Genomic DNA, 6453 nt, shown 5'->3' with positions numbered 1-6453 from the left:
TCCCCGGGGGCACCTGGGGGCACCCGGGGAACCCCGCAGTGTGAAAGGTCACTCGGTTGAAACCTAGGGGAAGCCTAGGTGAAACACCGATGAAATTTTGGGCAATTTCTACCCGAGAAGCGTCCTGGGTGAACACCGATAGTTCAACGGGAGATCACCCAGTGGTTCACCGAGAGCGCCCAGCGTGAAAGGTTGTCTCGGTGAAACACCGGGGAAAATATGCAGATTATGTCAAAGGTCATGTTTTGTTTCTGGTCCTGCACACGTTTTCAGCTAGCTAGCGCGCACTCGACCTCCAAAATCCACACGTAAAGGGTACTAGTAATTCGTGTTTGTAAACATACACACGACACTACATAGTACATGTACTACTAGTAGTATGTCGTTTCGTGTGCAATGTGGCGTTCACAGTGCGACGGCATTGTTTTGCATCGTGCTGTGCATTGTATTGTTTACTAGTAATTAGCATGCCGTGTACTGTATACAAAGCTGATATAGGTTTACAGTGTACATATGTATTTGATCGATTTGATGCTTCCTCCTTCTTCATCTTCCTCTAGTGTCTAGCTCTTAACTCTTCCAGTAAAGTCTGATCAGTGCGCCTCTTGCTTGATTTTTTCGTATTGTGTGCTTTTCTCGTCAAGTGCTGGGTTTACAGTGTGCAGGAGAAATCCGTTGACGTTTTGTGCTGTTGAAATTTGAGGGAATTTTGCAAATGGCTGGAGCGTGGACCAAAGACGAAGAGAGACTGTTACTTCAATTACGTATACAAGGCAGCAGTGAACGAAGAACTGAGCGGGACGTCGGCTGACGCTGCCGCGTACGAGTCCCTCCTCCGAAAACTTGCTGAACATGGGATCGAAAAAACCAAGTCGCAGATGCACAACAAACTCATGTACATAAGATCACCCACGTTGCGAGCAGAAAACCCGTCTAGGGAAAGTTTCACCGAGAGCAGTGTGAAACGACGGCACTCAAACTTTTCCAGTCTCCAGCTGGTCTCGGAGATGTCTATGCGTCTCTCATTAGTCGCGGCGTAGTCGCTGAGACTAATTTTGTCCACTAGGTCTCCGAGACGTCTCCGGGACCTTGCCTAGGCCCGCCAACCGGAGAGGTTGCGGTTACGTCACTGTGACGTCTCCATAACGTCCAGGCTATGAAGTTGGCATTTTGTTTAGAGACGTCTCAGACGCTTCCTGAAGTCGCCTTCTTGTCATGATCTCATTACATGGTCTGTAGATTGGCGCGAGTCGCGGGGACTGATTAGTCGCTGCAGTCTCGGCGAAGTCTCTTCCATTGAGACAGACCCTGTACTCACGTTTCATGTCTCTTTCAGTGTCCTTATGAAAAGGAACCTTCAGGGTATTCCTGTTGCATTCACCCATTTTGTCACTATTCGCTCTCATTATAGAACCCGGCCCCGAACAACCTGTTGCCAACATCCTTATGATCGAGACGACTGAAATCAGAGGTGAATGGAACCTGGTAACTCTAATCATCACCTGTCATGTTAACATCTCTGACCAACCTTACCCACATCTCCACACATACAACATTACAGCTGATGACGACACCTTGTCCTCCTCCAGCTGTGCCTCAGCGATCCTGTCTCCACTCCCCGATGGCTGCATCAATGTCACGTGTTCTGCCACCAACGGAGTTGGAGATACGTTGTCATGGATGAAACATTGCCGAACAAAAATTCCTCCTGGTAGGTTAAAGAAATTACAAAAACGATTACAAAGACATCGTATGGAAATGTGCAAGTTTTGCTAAGTTCAGAGGAAGTGCAGTCCTATGTGTTTTGGTAACCATAGTACTACTCTAACAATGTATGGCAGATGATGATATCGGCAGGATTTTTGTTTGGAAGATATATATATATATATATATATATATATATATATATATATATTTAATTCTTATATTCTTTTATGTGTAGGCAGATCCAAGTAACCTGAAGAAAAAAAAAGAAGAAGAAAAAAGATATAAAATATAATCATGGCACAGTATATGTAGATATTCTTTTGGACACAGTAGTGATGATGAATAGGGCATCATAAAAATCAACAAATATCAATATGCGTTTGCACTGACTAGGTGTGTTACCATTCTTGAAGCAAAGCGTACAGTGTGTATATGAGCCAAAAGGTCTTCCCTTCACCAAATCAAGAGGTTAGTGAAGGAAAGTACCACATGTTAACCTTCTCTATCGTTTCTAGCACTATCTCACTACTTTCAAAGTTGTGTGAATGCTAGGGATCAGGGGTATTTCACTTAGAATCTAAGTCAATCTTAAAAGTTAAAACCATGTTATTATACCACTGGTTTCCCTGTAAATGGTTCATCGTCCTTTCATTATCCATTTCATATTGTTATCAAAATTTACTTAAAAATTTCTTTATCAAACATTTTATTTGCATATCAATGGCTGCATGAACAAAGTCTTCAATGTTATCATTTACATATTAAAGAAGCTAGAACACCACTGAAGACACACGCAGCATGTCATGATTTTAAGTCGATCTTAACATTTAAGATAGGCTAAGATTCCTTCTGAAATACAACAAGAAATCTTCTAGTCACTCCACAAAGTCAGGAAAAAGAAGACGATAAGCAGAGATTACAGAAACACGAGAGGGCGCTCTAGAGCTTTGATTGACCGCTACAAACACCTAATGTGCATCTTTTTATCCATTGTCGTCAAGTGTTGAGCCAAGCAATTTCAGTCCAGTGTGTGTTCGAGGTTACCATTAATTTGGAACAACGTAATTAGTCTGAACAGCGCAATAGCATGTATTTTTTTGTGTTTCTCTGCATATTTTTTTTTTTTTTTAACCTGCAACGTTTTGGCTGAATGTATAGTATCTTTATTGAGACAGGAAAAGACATAAAGGACAAAAAATATATTTCAGCAAAAATGTATTTTTACGCTCGTCGTAACGAATTATTCCTAGACAGCGTTTAATTGGTGGTAATTTGTTCTGAATAAATAAACAAATAAAAATATGAACAAACAAAAAACAAAAACGAGTTTTCAAACACACACCACTATTGAAATGAAGGTAAAATAATTCAGGAATGATCAAGCGCTACCGTTGTCCATATCATTAATCAATGGTGCTTTATTGACAGGGGGTCCCATAGCTAGCCCTTTTCAAGGGTTCCTTCAGAAATCGTCGACCACGTACGTTCTTCTCATCGTCATTTTCATCCTCTCCATCATCACCTGTCTCACTGTCCTCATGAAGAGAAAGATTGTCTACTGATTGAGGTGAGTATAGTAATTCACATGGCGTAGCATATACAGTATTCAAGCTTTGACAGAGTAAGCAATTAAAGAAGTGGCATGCTTTAGCATTTTCAATTACTACTTGTTACCATGTAACCACATTATGAAAACACGAAACTCGGTACTATTGTAAGTTCGTATATTAAATCTTAGTCTTTCATTTGTTTTCTTCTTTTCTAATGTGTTACGCACTTTATAAGCGTCGATCATCATCATTATCATAGTCTTCATTACAATCTTTATCATTATTCCCATTATCAACATTACAGTACCATCTCAGTGTACACGTACTTGGTAAGAAATCCTCATACTCCAAGATGACATCGTTTATCAAAAGAAATGAGAATATAAAATTTTTATCGCAAAAAATACACTTGCTGGTTTGACATGCTGTGTTTTACGTAAATTTGGTAAAGGCACTGATTAACACGCCGAGCTTCAAATGTTGCTACAAATATATTATTCCATCGTTGAAATATTGAATTGAATCTTCTTGCATGCAGAAAAAACTGATGAATACACTATGTCCTTCCTTTTCTGATTCATTATGATTTCTCATAAGCGTTATCCTCTGCCTTCCTTGCTCCACTCTTTCTTTGGGAATGATTTCCTCTAATAATATGCTTTGATTTCTTTGGCAACTATTATAAATATCATTTTGGATATTCTTTCTGCAGGCACGCAACACAGCGAAGGTCAACACGAGGGAATGTTTTCGACGTACCTTATGGCAATAATTTTTCCTCCGATTGAAGAATCATAATTGGCATATTTTGTGTATAACCTAGTTGTGAAATCATTCATCCACAGTTTCCGAAATAGAGTTATTGCCTAATACGTCACTGGAAGAGACTTGAAGCGAAATGAACAGCATGATTTAAAAGCAGAAGTAGTCAGAGAAAGAATGAAACACAACAGTCAGAAGTCGTTAATTTTACTATTGTAATTAAAGATAAATTCTATACCTTGTAATGATTTTATGTACACTCTCCCTGATAATGATATAAACATCTATTATATCTTGCAGACTTCCATTTTAAATATTGCTGTTTGCTTGCTATCCACTCACTCAGTGGCAAGATTTATACCGTGTTTATGACAGTTCATCTTATATGTTGCAACATTACTTGGGCCATCTTTCTATTCAAGTTCTGCTTATGATAATGGTCCCTTGCATTTCCGATTATTTTCTCAAAACTTTATTCGAAGTGTTCTGGTAGAGTACCTTCAAAATTATATTACTTTACATTGTACATCTTTTTTTTTTTTGACGTTTTCCTACTATTGTAATGTATATGATGTTTAGGGATGCATAGATTTATACTATTGTGCTGACATTTTGTTCAAGTTTGTTATATGGTATAGACGATGGACTGTAGAAATAAAACTGAACTGAAATGAACTGAGTAGGCTACTAAATTAATTTTAGACTATGATATTTGACGTGACTTATCTTTATGGAAACTAGTCTTAAAACTATTATTTCATAATGATGTAATTGATACTCATTTTTTTTTCCTCGACGTATTTTATGTGAAGTCGCCATTCCTTTTCTTCTAATCTTTTATTATTGTTAAAATAATTTTCCTTTTTTAGTGTGTGATGTTTTCATCCTCCCGGCATATCTTCTATTAAAAGGATGTTCTATTTAAATCAGAGGAATGCTTCGCATTATATTAAGGACATGGTATGGATGTGGTTGAGATGGAATTTAGGTCTTAACTTTTTACGAGATAAAAACACTTTTATGAAATGTTAAAGAGCAAACATTTCTAAGAGGAATTAAAAGTTTAGTTGATGAAATCCAGTTTTGAAATGGCTGAGATATCAAAGAACAAAGAGATTCTAATAAAAGCCTGGACCCATCTTTTACTGGGACCACCTTGTTTTACTTTGTTTTTGGATATCAGCCATTTCAAAACCGATTTTCATCAAATAAACTTTTAATTCTCCTTAGAATGATTGTATGCTCTTTAATGTTTCGTAAAAGTGGTTACTAATTATCTCGCAAAAAGTTGAAACCTGAATCCCCATCTCAACCAAAACTAAACTTATATCATCCGTTTAATTCCAACACCACTGGAACACATATGGAACCTCCTGTAACTTTATCACAACAGTACTCATTTCTTTAGAAACCAGCCGTTTATCTTTTAATAAAGATACATCGTCGTCAGTTAAATTTTTACCTCATTTGCGTTTTGTTCTTCTTTGAGCGACATTAGGGAGACATACTTCTATATCCAGTGGGAAAAAGAGACATTTTGGAGATACAAGATATTTCTATATCTGTCATACGTTGGGAAAATCCAAAAAGTAATGTGTATGCATGTGATTGCTGGTGTGAGTGCTTGTGTGTGCGTGTGTCATAGAGTTAAACGTATTGTGTGCATGTCAGGTATGCAACGAAATTAAAGAACTGTGCTAATTTTTCTCATTAGGAGGCACGCAAAACGCGAAAAAGGAGATCTTTTGGAGACACTAAATATTAGTTTTCATATTTCTAGAAACCCCAAAGGTTATAATAATTATTATGTTGTAGTATACGCTCATATGAGTATGTGTGTGTGTGTCGTATAAGCTGTATGGTGCTCCTATATCTAGTATGGTGTAAGCGATGGAATTACCAATCGGTGATAATTTTTACGCATTCTGGAGACACACAAAGAAAAAATACTTTCTGAGACATTAACTATTAGGATATCCTTCATACTTCTAGAAAACCCAAAAAGGTGATGTGAGTGCGGGAGTGAGTGCGGTGTAAGTGTATGTGTGTGCGTGTGCGTGATTGTGTATATGTGTGTGCGTGTGCGTGATTGTGTATATGTGTGTGCGTGTGCTTGTGTGTGTATGTGTGTGTGTGTGTGCGTGTGTGTTGAGTGTGTGTGTGTGCATGTGTGTGTGTGTGTGTGTGTGTGTGTGTGTGTGTGTGTGTGAGTGTGCCCACGGCCATATATACATGATATACGCATCAGGGCGGAGCAGAAACGGGAGCCATCACACCTCTTATTGTGTGTCTTTAAGGAGACAGTAAAATATGCTATGCACCATTAGAAAATTCATTAATAGGAATGTGAAAAAAAGGAAAGAGGGACCGATACATCATTGTTTATAACTAGGCCTATATATAATAATAATATATATAACATACTTTATTTCTT

General features: G+C 38.0%; 1 long non-coding RNA gene across 1 annotated transcript; it reads left to right on the top strand.

Annotated features, from left to right (window-relative positions):
- Positions 1-1457: 1457 nt before the first annotated feature.
- Positions 1458-4209, top strand: LOC139725941 (uncharacterized). The gene is made up of 3 exons (XR_011710575.1): positions 1458-1711; positions 3136-3274; positions 3970-4209. It is a non-coding gene; the product is annotated as an uncharacterized lncRNA (long non-coding RNA).
- Positions 4210-6453: the final 2244 nt, after the last annotated feature.

Source organism: Diadema antillarum, unplaced genomic scaffold (assembly GCF_040938485.1).
Source record: "Diadema antillarum isolate AM-2024a unplaced genomic scaffold, OU_Dant_1.0 seq00000069_RagTag, whole genome shotgun sequence".
Lineage (NCBI taxonomy): Eukaryota > Metazoa > Echinodermata > Echinoidea > Diadematoida > Diadematidae > Diadema > Diadema antillarum.
The sequence above is the reverse complement of the archived record's forward strand: the minus strand, read 5'-3'. Positions and strand labels throughout refer to the sequence as shown.